At 47.3% G+C, this 12790-nt stretch overlaps 1 protein-coding gene across 12 annotated transcripts in view; it reads left to right on the top strand.

The window, feature by feature from the left end:
• The window catches only part of MGAT5 (alpha-1,6-mannosylglycoprotein 6-beta-N-acetylglucosaminyltransferase), a 379218-nt gene that overhangs the window by 110337 nt on the left and 256091 nt on the right, over nucleotides 1-12790 (top strand). The window contains exon 1 of one of the 12 annotated variants that reach the window (XM_051849611.3): nucleotides 5867-6042. The exons of the other annotated variants lie outside the window; for them this stretch is intronic. The gene's annotated coding sequence lies outside the window, so the exon portion shown is untranslated. Of the gene's footprint in view, nucleotides 1-5866; nucleotides 6043-12790 lie in introns of those variants that run through there. 12 annotated transcript variants of the gene reach the window in all.

Here is a 12790-nt window from a genome sequence, read left to right as displayed (position 1 = left end):
GAGCCTCGGCAGAGTGGTTGGCTCATTCTCTGACTGCCTTGGGTAGAGTGGAGTGCAAAGTGATATTAAGAAGTGAGATATAGCTGAGCATTCTTAATCCAAAAAAATGAGCTCTAAAGTGATCCAAAATCTGAAACTTGAAATGCTGACAGGATGGCCCATGTAGAATATTCTGCTCCTGACTTCATGTGTGATGGGTCACGATCAAACTAAAGATGTAGCTAAAATATCATAGAAAATGAATTTCGGACTCTGTATAAGGTAAATATGAAACATAAATAAAATTTGTGTTCAGCCTTGGCTCCCATCCCTAAGATGTCTCATTCTGTATATGCAAATATTCCAAAAGCTGAAAAAAAAATCCAAACCCTCAAGCATTTTTGATCCCAAGCATTTTGTATGAGGGGTATTCAACCTGCAGTATAGACAGAGGGTCTGGTAGGGTTCATGCGATCATGTTAAGGTCCTAGCATCTTGAAGGCACAGTTGCTAGGGATTGTGAGGGTAGCTCCTGTGCCTAAATACACTGAGGAAAAGGCGCAGGGCTGAGCTGCCTTCCCAGGCTTCCGGTCTTTTAGTTTGAGACTAAACAAACTCCAACAGGGCTGGGCAGCTTCCCTGGATTCAGAAAGCGGCACGTGTGTTCTGTGGCAGAGTGGAGCAGCAACCCCGTGCTCCCTTCTTGCCAACATGCTCTCCCAGGCAACAGTTTGGTGTCAACCACATAGGCCTGTGTTTCAGGAGAGACCAGAAATCCAGGCTTCTTATGACACCTCCCTGGTTTTCAAACCAATTTAAAAAGAAAAATATGCACTGTGTAGTTAGCACAGCAGTTAAAGGCACTGCTTGGGTTGCCTTCATCCCGACCTGGAGTGTCTGAGGTATAGTCCTAGCTCACTCCTGCTTCCAGCTTCCCGCTAACGTGCACCCTGGGAGGGAGCAGCGATGGTTCAGAACTCCAGTCCCTGTCATCCATGTGGGAGACCTGGAGTAAGTACCTGGCTCCTGGCTTCAGGCTGGTCTGCTCACGGCTGGTGCAAGCATTTGGGGAGTGACACAGATGATGGAAGATTCTGTTTCTCCTTTCAAATCAATAAAAATGAGTCAATATTAAAAAAAAAAAAAAACCTTGCTGACCTTTGACTTCTAGTTGAACACCAAGTAAGAAGGGCGTGTGTCCCTAGCAAGTGTCACTTTGATGTTGTGGCTCATCAGTGGTGCCCCAGAGCGTGGCTGCGATCGCCCACCCCATCCTCTCTCTGGACAACAGAACGAGTCCCCCAGGTCTGTATCCCAGGGCCTCGCTTCTGCTCTCCTGCTTGTGGATGACAGCAGTAAGGACCTTGAACCTGCCAGGGCTGTTCTCTGTGAAACAAACCAGTTTCAAAGGCCCCGACTAGAGTGAGCCCCGTGCACGGCCGCTTTCCTGCTCAGTTCTACTCACTGCTTCCACGCGAAGCTGGAGATGAAAACCTGGAATCGTAAGATTTAGGGAGCAGCTATCCCTGGCAGGCAGGACCTGCCTGCAAACTCGATCTCAGCAGGGCTTAGCATCTATGAGCACTCGAATGCTGAGCTACAAATTACTGCCTAAAACACACACACACACACAGTACCTCTCAAAAAGCATATTGGCGCCGGCTCCTTTGTGAGATGGCTTTTTTATAGGCTGTGTTCTGGAGAAGCTGAACTCGGTGTAGCACGGATCTTTGAGTTGCATCGTATGCACCCTGGAGTGAGGCTGGCAGGGAAGGCTCCCCTGAGGAGGAACGACCCTCGGTTGACTGTAGGATTCCCCTTTAGCTGTAATTTCCTTCGGTGTCTGGGATGTCGTGGCTCTGATTCCTGCTAGGTAGGGATCCTTGTTTTCTGACAGCTCCATGTGCTTTGGAGTGGCTCCTGCTGGTGTCCACAGGGTGGAATTGCCAATGGCCATGGAGCGTGGTGGGGGTGCATGAGCTGTCTTTGTCCTTGCGAGACTGGGACCCCACTGCAGAGCTTTGCACCCACCTGCTAGCCAGTAGATACACAAAATCACAGCTTGATTGTGAAGTTCCAGAGAGGGAGTAATTGAACCCCCAAATACCAGCCTCATGGTGGTGTCTTCCAAGTGAGAATATTAACATAGAACCAGAAAGGATTATACAGAGGGAGAAGTCTTCCTGATAAAAGAGGAAAGCTAAGATATAATTAGTTGTTTTAAGACCTAGTTGTGAGAAGTTCACAGCATTTGCTTGGGATCCATTATAGCAGTATCAACACTGTGTGTGTGTGTGTTTGTATATGCAGGCACGTGCACACATGCACACACACGTGTATATGGTAAGAACATAGGAGGAGAGGCCGGCGCTGCGGCTCACTAGGCTAATCCTCCACCTTGCGGCGCCGGCACACTGGGTTCTAGTCCCGGTCGGGGCGCCGGATTCTGTCCCGGTTGCCCCTCTTCCAGTCCAGCTCTCTGCTGTGGCCCGGGAGTGCAGTGGAGGATGGCCCAGGTGCTTGGGCCCTGCACCCCATGGGAGACCAGGAGAAGCACCTGGCTCCTGTCTTCGGATAGGCACGGTGCGCCGGCAGCGCTCTGCTTCCTGGGTCCCCTGTGGTTTCTGGGAAGGCCTTGCTGGAACCTGTGTGGTCTCCAGTCTCCGGTCTCTCTGGCGGTGTGTAGTGGCCAGCAGCTTCCCCTGGTGGTTGGTTGGGCAGTCTTGCAGCAGAATGCCTCTGAGCAGATGCCTCTCCATGAACAATTATCCTGGAACCCTGGGCAGTGCCACAGTGAATTTCTCTGCCGTCCAGTAATTGGGTTTCTTCCCTCTCCTACAGAGTCAAGATTTCTACCTGGAACAGGTGCTTCTTCCCCAGGTGCCCTTGCTGTGTGTCTCATGGCCACGATGGCTAGGGCTGGGCCAGGCCAGAGCCAGGAGCTTCTTCCAGGTCTGCAACCTGGGTGGCAGGGCACAAGTTCTTGGGCCATCTTCTGCTGCCTTTCCCAGGTGCATTAGCAGGATGCTGGATGAGAAGCAGAGCAGCTGGGACAGGAACCAGAGCCCATATAGGATTCCAGTGTTGCAGGTGCCAGCTCTATCTACTCCACAATGCTGACCTCAGTTCATGTATGATTTCTTACTAGTCAGTATCTTGTTGGTATAATCCTGGGCTGTAATTAATAACAAATATTCTACACTTTCCTTGTTCATATTTCTTTGTGGTTTCCATCTCCTTTCTGGACCATGACTGACTTGACATACCTTACCCCCCCACCCCAAAAATAAATATGTCAGGGCTGGCGCTGTGGCGTAGCAGGTGGGACCGCCACCTGCAGCACTGGCTTCTCATATGGGTGCCGGTTTGAGTCCTAGCTGCTCTACTTCTGATCCGGCTCCCTGCTAATGCACCTGGAAAGCAGCAGAAGATGGCCCATGTTCCTGGGCCCCTGCACCCACGCGGGAAACCTGGATGAAGCTCTTAGCTCCTGGCTTCTGACCAGCCCAGCTCTGACCATTGTGGCCACTTGGGGAATGAACCAGTGGGTGGAAGATTCTCTCTCTCTGTATTTCTGCCTTTCAAATAAATAAATCTTAAAAAAATACCATCCAGAAACATTGTGAAGGACTCTGAAATACACAAAAAAGATGACTTAGTACCTAGTACACCCTTCTGGGCTATTGATGTCTTTCATTTTCGTTGACTCCTCCACAGTTTGACATGATACAGAAAAGTGATAGTGATGGTAATTCCTTTTATTCCTAGAAATGCAAATGAATTTTGCCCAGTGGATGTCCCACCAAACCCTCCCAAGAAACTGTTGTTTTACTTACAGGCTGAGTGTCTTTATCTGAAATGCTTGGGACCAGACAAGTTAGAGATTTCCCAATTTTTTGGTCTGTGGAATATTTGCAGGACGTAATGTGTGATATCTTAGGTGTAACATTGGTTTGTCTCACTTAGTGTGAAGGTGATTTCATGCAATATTTCTAGCACACCTGAGTGTGGATTGTGACCCTGATGGGTGAGGTCAGGTGTGGAATTTACCACCTGATTTAATTCCAAAGGTTTAGGATTTTGGAGCATTTTGGGTTTTTGAGACTGTTGAGGCTTGGCCAATAGTAATAAAAGGTTTCATACTTCTTTGTTGCCTATATCTTGGGCTATGTTGCATCATCTTTCTGGTTTGTTCATTAATGAGCTGTATAACATCTTTGATACATTCATTTTATATTTGTAAAATGCTCAGCATTTTAAAATACTCATTCTATAATAGGTATTAAGGAGCTTTTGAGATATGCCTACTTACATTTAAAAATGCCAGAGAAAATGGTGACATAAATGGCTGGAAATTAATCTTAATACTTTATGACTCGACAGAAATGGGGAAATAGTCATTATCTTGAGAGCAAAAAAAATTAACTTGATTATGCATTGAAAGTGGAAGATAAGTTTCCTAACATAGCCACAGAATTGGAGAAAGTACTCAAGTCACACATCTGATAAAAGAATTTATTTAGAATGTGTAAACTTACAAATTAATAACAAAAAGATAACCCAATTAAACATGGGCAGGTATGGTCATTGTGTTGTAGTAGGTTAAGCCTGGGGGCAACCACATCCCATTCAAGTCCCAGTACTCTACCCTTCTGATCCAGCTACCTGCCAATATGCCAGAGAGGCAGAAGATGTTGGCCCAAATATGTGGTCATGGCCACCCACATGGGACACCACAATGGAGTTTCTGGCTCCTGGCTTTGTCATGGCCCAGCCCTGGCTGTTGTGGACATTTGGGGAGTGAACCTGTGTGTGGAAGATCAATCTCTCTCCCTGTCTTCCCCCACTTGTCTGTCTCTATCACTGTGTCTTTCAAATGTGTGTGTGTGTTTGTGTGTATGTCACACATAGAGAAAGAAATGGGCAAAGCATCTGAATAGGCATTTTCTGAAAAAGAATAGCCAATAAGGATATTAAAAGATGCTCACCATTACTAGTCAATAAGAGTGCAAAACCACAATGAGATACCTTTTTTGCACCTATTGGGGTGGCTGTAATAAAGATAATAGCAAATGTTGGCAAGAATAGGGAGAGATTGGAACCTTCATACACAGATGGTGGGAATAAAACATAGTACAGTCCCTGTGGAAAACATAGCAGCTATCCAAAATGTTAAGCATGGAGTTACCATATGATCCAGAAATTTCACTGCTAGTTGAAATGAAAACAAAAATACATGAAAAGTTACACACAAATGTTCTTAATGACCTTATTCATTTTAGCCATCAGTTGATGACTAGAGCAACAGAATGATGCCTATTCATAGAGTAGAATATTATTGAGCTATAAACAAAATAATGTACTGATACATGCGACAATATGATAGAATCATAAAAACATGCTAAGGCAAAGAATCTTTACAAAAAGACCACGTGCCTGATTGCATGTCTATGAGATGTCCAGAATAGGTGTGTCTATGGAGACAAAAATGTAGATAGATGGTTGCCTAGGACTGGAGGGAAAGATGAGAGAACAGGAAATAACAAGTAAAGGCATGCCTGAGTCTCTTTTTAGAGGTGATAAAAATGTTCCTGGATCGATTGTTTTATGGCTGTATGAGTCTGAAAATATACTAAAACACATTGCATTGTACACTATAAATGGGCGAATTGTATGAAATGTGAATTGCATCTCAATAAAGTTACTGAAAAGAAACATTTATGACCTAGATAAGTGATCTTCCGATAACAGCCAAGTTCCTGCGGGGTGAGTGGCACAGGCTGCCTGTGCGCTGGTTCAGAGCCCAGTGACGCTCACGTCAGAAGCTCGTCCTGGGCTTTGCTGATAGCTCATCGTAAACATATTTTTCCACTTTCTCATTTGAAAGAGAGAGAGTTCTAGCTTGCTCCAAAAGCCCAAAGCAGTCAGGGCTGGGCCTGGCCGGGCCAAAGCCAGCCGCCAGGAACTCCATTTGGATCTCCCATCTGAGTGGCAGGGGCCCGAGGACTTGACCTATCATCGGCTGCCTCCCAGGGTGCCCATTAGCAAGGAGCTGGATTAGCAGTGAGTACCTGGGCATCCTTTTGACTTGGGGGACAGCATTTCTTCCAGGGAGAACACCTCAAAGTGAACTGAAGAGCTGCAGGATTTGTTGCTGGTTGTTGCTCTCTCCCCTCCCCACCGGGCCCCTCCCTCAGGACTCTTTGGACCCTGTGGGGAATGTCTTGACCCCACACAGGCACTGGGGGCCAAACAGCTGGATTTGTGTCTGGCAGTGTGAATGTTCTGCCTACAGCAGGGCTCGGTGGCTGATGTGGCTCAGCTGTGCCTGGCCCTCGTTGGCCGCCCTGCCAAGGTGTTCATCTCCTGGCCCTTCATGCCCAGTCACATGAGGAGCAAGGGCTTTGCCTACCAGGCAGAGAAGGCTTCTCTCTCAGCTCTGTGTGCTCCGGCACCTCTGGCCACTGCTTCCTGTCCACAGCCCAACTCCTCCATGTTCCTGTCCCAGTGTCTGAAACACCTTCTCCCCAGCTGCCCAAGCAGGAAGCCTAGGGGTCCTCTGAGGCTCCTCCTGTTCCTGCATTTCCTTGTCCACCAATTTGACATCTGCTCCGTTTCTGGCTCCTGCTCTCTACTTAACCATGACTGCCCCTACACTTGCAGGTCTTGGGGGACTCAGTCCCCACCCAGATTGGCATGAGTCATCCCACTGGGCTCCTGGGCTTCAGCCTTGCCTTTTCATGATCCGTCCTTTGCATAGCAAAGTGGTCAGATAGCACAGTCTTGTCACTCTTGAATGTCTTCCGTGATGGACATCGTAGGGCTGGTGGCCCTCGCAGAATTGGGGCAGAATTTGGCAATCATCTGGAGGACCCTTCCCAAAGTGTCCAGATGGTGTGGACCCCACTTTGGACCCTCTAGCAGGAGGAGGACACAGGGATTCTGTACCCTGAGAAATCTCGCCAAGCAGGAAGATTCCCAATACGTTCTGCTGAAAAACACAACTTCATTTTGAAATAATTATGTGACCGGAAGTTGTAGAAATAGTAAAATAAATCCCTTGAATTCAGTTTCTGCCAGTAGTACCGTTTTCTATATCAGTCCCATCCTGCTTCTCTGCATTAGTAATGTCCCAAGTCCCCCAGTGGATGCTTGGGCTCATAGACAGTGTTGAACTGTATCTCTGTGAGATAGTTTGTAAATTAGCCACAGTGAAGGTGAACAGTAACTAAGGAGAAACTAGGAATTTCTATCAATAATTCTAACATACGCTAATCAAAGTTATGTGATCTCTTAAAATACCTTATTTTACATTTTCTTTTAAAGAAAACATGTTATGGCTTCTCTTAGGCTTCTCTTGATTTGTGCTTTTGAGCCAATATTAAGTAAAAGAAGGGTTACTTGAATACAAGTACTGCAGTATTGTGACACTTGGTCTGATGACCTAGATGGCAACTAAGTAACTAATGAGTGGGTGATGTGTACAGCATGGATACACTGCGTGGTGGGATAGAGAGGGATGGTGCCAGATTTCATCATGCTACTCAGAGCAGCCCTGGAAATGAAACCTAACAGTTGCTTGTTTCTGGAATCCTCCATTTAATGTTTTTTGAGCATCCTTGACCACAGATGAGGGGGACTTCTATATGCTTCAGTACAACATCAAAGCAGGAAATTGACACTGATATTTTACAGTAGACTGAAGACCTAAGAAATGCTTTCTAATGATCATTTTATCTTTCCAGGTTAAATATAACACTTCTTGTTTACATGAGCTGTTGGATTTATTTTTTCTTGACTTCATTGGGACACATCTTAATTTAGGAATGGTATGGACATTCTTGATTCTATAAATGGTGGTGGTCATGGTGTGCATTGTGTGTGTGTGTGTGTATGCGTGCAAAAGAGAGAGAGAGCGAGAGAGAGCGAGAGCTTGATAGCAACCACTTTTTTATCCTTGTAAAATGTATTACACCCCAGAGAGCTTGTCAAGAATAAATTTGAGCCATGTAATTCTATCTAGTGACCCTGGGTCCTGTCTGTCTTACGTAAAAAGTCAGAACTGCCACAGCAAGTTTTATGCTAGAAAAATAAGACAAACCTTGATTCTTCTTGAATCTAAGATTCAGTTACTTTAAAATTATGTCAGAGTGCATTGTTTCCCAGGCGTGTGGACATCTTGTTTTTTTTTCCTTGTAAAACATCAAGGTACAAAGTTGTTGTGTTTCTGGGTCTGGTTGTGGTCTTCATTCTAAAAGACAGTGTCTACTCGGTGGTGGCTGTGGGCTGTGAATCCTGAAGAGTAGCTTTGCAATGGAAATGGAATATTATTATGGCCATAATGAATTCAGTGGAACAGCTTGCAGACTCCCGGGGGCTGACCCAGGGCATTGTTTGAAGTAGCGATTTTGACCAGTCCTGTGAAGCGAGCTTGGTCACTAAGAGGGGAGGGAGGGCTGGGCTTTCTCATCAAAATGATGGACAAGATAGAAAAACCCTTTGTGTCCATCACTCTGACATTTTGCTGACACTTGCCTGCGTGATTTGGGTTTCCCCCAGATCAACTCTCTTTTGAGAAAAGGAACTGAAGAACAGGGGAAAAAAAAAAAACCACAATCCGCTGCTGAATAAAACTGGGTCAGAAAATGCAGACTTGGCTTTTAGAGCAGGCGGGAAGGTGGGTTCTCGCCCCTGGGCTGGCAGAGACACCTCTGGGGCTTAGAGGGACTCAAGGGACTTTGGCGATCACACCCAGAGCTCATCAAGCATCAGGGACTAGATTCGCCCCGTGGAAAATTCAGTCCCCGTCAGGTAGATGTTTGACAGAGCGGGGAACTGGATTTCCATTTCTGGAACTTTCCAGAGTGGGCATAGTGCTGGTGTAGGTCAGTGCTGGGATTTGAACCTGGACCTCAAGCCTGTTGGCTATGGGCCAGCTTGCCCATCTAACCATTCAAAATGAGCAGGGTTTAGCTCTTGGCCCTCCTGCATAATTTCAGAGCAGGCTTCCGGCGAGCCGCTGTCACGTCTGAGAAGCTGCCTTGTACCCACACTAGACGCTGTGTGCTTTGATGGTGAGTGATAACCTCCTTAGACCAGGAAGCAGATGGTGCAGACGGTGTGGTCCAACAAGATGAGGAAGTGGAGGACTCAGAGTTGCTCGTCTGGTTGGTTTCTTGGTGTTTCTCATGTTTTTATCTGAATGGGGAAGCGGCTACTGGTGGCTGATGAGGGCAGGGGGCGGGAGGTAATGGCTTGAGGTTTTGCAGAGCCATTCCTGAGCAGGGGTACCAGTGGTTTTCATGGGCTGCTTTATTGACCAAAGGGGGCTTCAAGGGCTTTGAATCTTTTTAAGGAGTTTAAATCTTAGTGGAGAGTGTACTGTAAAGCTAAAAGTCAAATGTGTGTCTGAAGAATTACAAGGTTTTTGGGATGTGTGCTAAGGGACAGAAATACAGCTATTCAACAAGGGTGAGCTTCAGCGAGGGTGACCAGCTGTCTGGCTTGGCCTGGGACAGGAGGCTTTCCCAGAATAGGGCTTCCATTGCCAATGCCGGAACGAGTTGGACTCTGTAATGTCTTGGTGGCTTTGGTGGTCCTGGCAAGTCATCTTAGACTTTCTGCTTCTGGGGGTCTGCATCTCTCTCACCAGATGAGTTTTAAATTTCCCTCCTGTTTCTTAGGGTTGGAAATTAGGTGTGAATAATTCCCAAGCTTGTCCTGGGTAGAGAAGGAGGGCTGGAAGCCCTTGCTCTTCCAGGTTCCTTGCAGGAGAACAACGGCAGCTGCTGTGGAGAAAGTTGCAACATGGTTGAGCAATTAGGGTAAAGTTGCAGACACCTGCAGTGAGTGGACTGAGGCGGTGAGCAAGATTGTAACCTTCTTGGAGCTCAAAGTCTTGTATGTTGCTTCTGCCTGTCTACTGGAATCCATTGCTTCACTGTGATGACCTCAGGTAACGTGGTTGTTGCTAACAGAAGGTTCCAGATGTGTTTGGTGTGACTCACCCAGAGTGTTTTTAAAATTCTAAATTAATGCCAACATGGACAAATACAGAGATACGACCGAACCTCTGGGCTTCTGGCTTCCCTGGAAGGATCTGATCACTCAAGCTGTCTTCCTTGATGTTGTCTGGTGGTCAGGACAGAGAAGTGACTGTCCTTCCTACATACATGGTCTCCAGTTCAACCCAGCTCCTGTCCTCTCCTCTACGGGTTCCCTCCCCTTCTCAGCCCCTCACTTCTACGCTTGGTAGTGAATATACCTTGCCATGGTCGTTTTCCACTCTGGTCATACCTTACAATGTTCTGGATGCTTAAAATTATGTTAGCCCAACCTGATTAGTGGGCTCATGATAGAGGGCTAGATTTGTAATTTAAAAGCCCCCAATGTGATTTTGATGTGCCCGTGCCACAGCTAGTTCCTGGGATGGGATTGGATGGAGGGTGGAATCAAAGAGGAGAGGAACCAGCTGAACAGTTGATCTGATCCAGCTCACTGGGACAATCCCAGCAGAAGCCTTATCGGAGATAGGTGGAATACAGATTCTTGTCTTTGTGCAAGAAAGAATTCAGATGTGAGGCAGAGAGTAGTAGAAGGCAAGGTAGCAAGGGTCAGTGGGTGAGGGCATCGGACAGAGTGGATGGGTACCTCTGCACATGGAATCTGAGTAAGTGTCTGGTCATTCAGACTGGGGGGAGCAAGGTTCTGGAGTTTGATGAAGAGAATACACCTGACAAGCAATGTGGGTATCTCAGCAAAGACCTGAGAGAATACCCCTTATAGACCAGGCCAATGTCACAGTCTGTATTCAGACTGGGGCTTGGGGGGAGGGGTCCGGTTCTCCCTGCCCTCTCTATTTCTCCCCAGTGTCTTCTCCTGGACGAAGGATTTGCTGGGTGCAAAATAGGTGAAATTCCTCCCATGGCTTTGTTACTCCCTGTTACCAGACTGAGTAGCTCACTTGGAACAGGGCAGAGAGCATTCTCCTAGGGTGCCTGCCTTGGGGGAATGCTGGGACCATCCTTGAAGTTACTGGGGTATGGGCAAAACTTCAGTAGGGTAAAATACTGGCTGCTTCCGAGGCTGCTGGACTCAAGTGGTTTATTCACAGCACAGTGTCCTAAGGTGTTAATAAACTCCCCCCATATTTGTCTGCCCTGCTGGAGGCATTTAAATCATTAATACGATGGCCATAGCTCTCTTTTGCATGGAGTGATTATAAAAGTATTTTTAGTGGCCTTCTAAATCCAGTGGTCATGAGAAGCAACTGACATGGATTTAGTGTATTTGAGGCAAGGGATAAAAGGGAGGGAGCAGAGTTAAAATTGACTTCGGTTTTCTGTTTTGCATAATAACTTCATTCACCCATAATTCTCACCGTAAATCAATGTCTGTCATCTTGCCTACCTCCCCTCCCTTCCCTACCATGATCACATTCTAGGCTGTGAGTGTCTTCATCCTACGTTATTTAAAAATTGAAGCGGCTAGTAACACACCTGTTCTCCTTTGGCACTCAGAATGGAAGAGACATAGACAGCACCTATTTGTGCTGTTTAATTTGTTTTGAATATTTATTTATTTGAAAGAGTTACAGAGAAGCAGAGAGAGAGATCAGTCTTCCATCCACTGGTTCACTCCTCAAATGGCTACAATGACCAGGGCTGCTGAAGCCAGGAGCTTCATCTGGGTCTCCCACACAGGCGCATGGGACCAAGAACTTAGGCCATCCTCTGCTGCTTTCCCAGGCACACCAGCCGGGAGCTGGATTGGAAGTGGAGCAGCTGGAACTCAAACCTGTGTCCATGTGGGCTGCTGCTGCTGCTGCAGGCTACCCGCTGTGCCGAAATGCTTAGCCCCTCTTCTGCTTAATTTTATGGACAAATGGAGGGTTTTGAGATGTCAGTTGACTGGCTCAAAGCTATGTCCCCAGTTCTGGATCCCCGTGTGCTTTCTGGCGGTGGGAGGGAGGGTGTGTGTGCGTGTCAGCCTTCACTCTGTTTCCCTGCCCCTGCCCCAGCTCTAGGAGCAGAGTGGTTTTGCTCACTGTTGGATTTTCCCCAGGTCTGGTGTTGTCTGTGCAATGGAGTTCCCACTACAAGGATCCACACACCGCCGTGCTGGATTCTGGCCCCCTCAGAGCCAAGACAGCTCATAGCAGAGATCTCCTCTGGCAGGGCTGGTGCACAGGTCCTTGCAGGTGTTCACAAGGTCACCTGAAGCCCACCTGAGGATGACAGCATCAGAATCTGGGGAGGAGGACAAAGAAGAGGCTGTTTGGGCCTGTGTTTTTCCTGGGAGAAGTCCCAGCTGTTTTTCGTACACCTGCTTACTCCTCTTTTGAAAACAGCAGGCCTCCTGCAAGCTTCCTTGATGAAATGAGGGTGAGGGGTGGGCAAGACACTCAAATGAAAGCCACTTGCATTTATTAAAGGCGTATTTATTATGTGCCAGATGGAGTGATTTTTCTCCCTGTGTTGTTGCTGGCCTTGCTCCATTTATTCATTCATAAGTAGGGGCCCTTCTCAGTGTTGAGCTCTCTGACAGGCGGTTAGGCCTGGAGGAACACTGGGGGAGAAGCCAGATAGCAGTGTCACTGACAGCTCTGCGACCTCCTGGCTGCGTGGCCTTGCACGATTGCCCGGTGCTGCTTGTGCAGCAGCTTGCATACTCTGAATGGAGACAGCACCTACCTGTAGGCTTGGAGTGAGCCTCACAGGAGCCAAGGTCTGGTAAGGTCACTGTTACTGCAGGGTTCAGAGCATGCAGCTGGGCGAGAACCTGGGACTAGAGGAGCAGTGTGATGAGCCAG

Source organism: Oryctolagus cuniculus, chromosome 3, assembly GCF_051225735.1.
Source record: "Oryctolagus cuniculus isolate XC-2025 breed Fujian yellow rabbit chromosome 3, ASM5122573v1, whole genome shotgun sequence".
NCBI lineage: Eukaryota > Metazoa > Chordata > Mammalia > Lagomorpha > Leporidae > Oryctolagus > Oryctolagus cuniculus.
The sequence above is the reverse complement of the archived record's forward strand: the minus strand, read 5'-3'. Positions and strand labels throughout refer to the sequence as shown.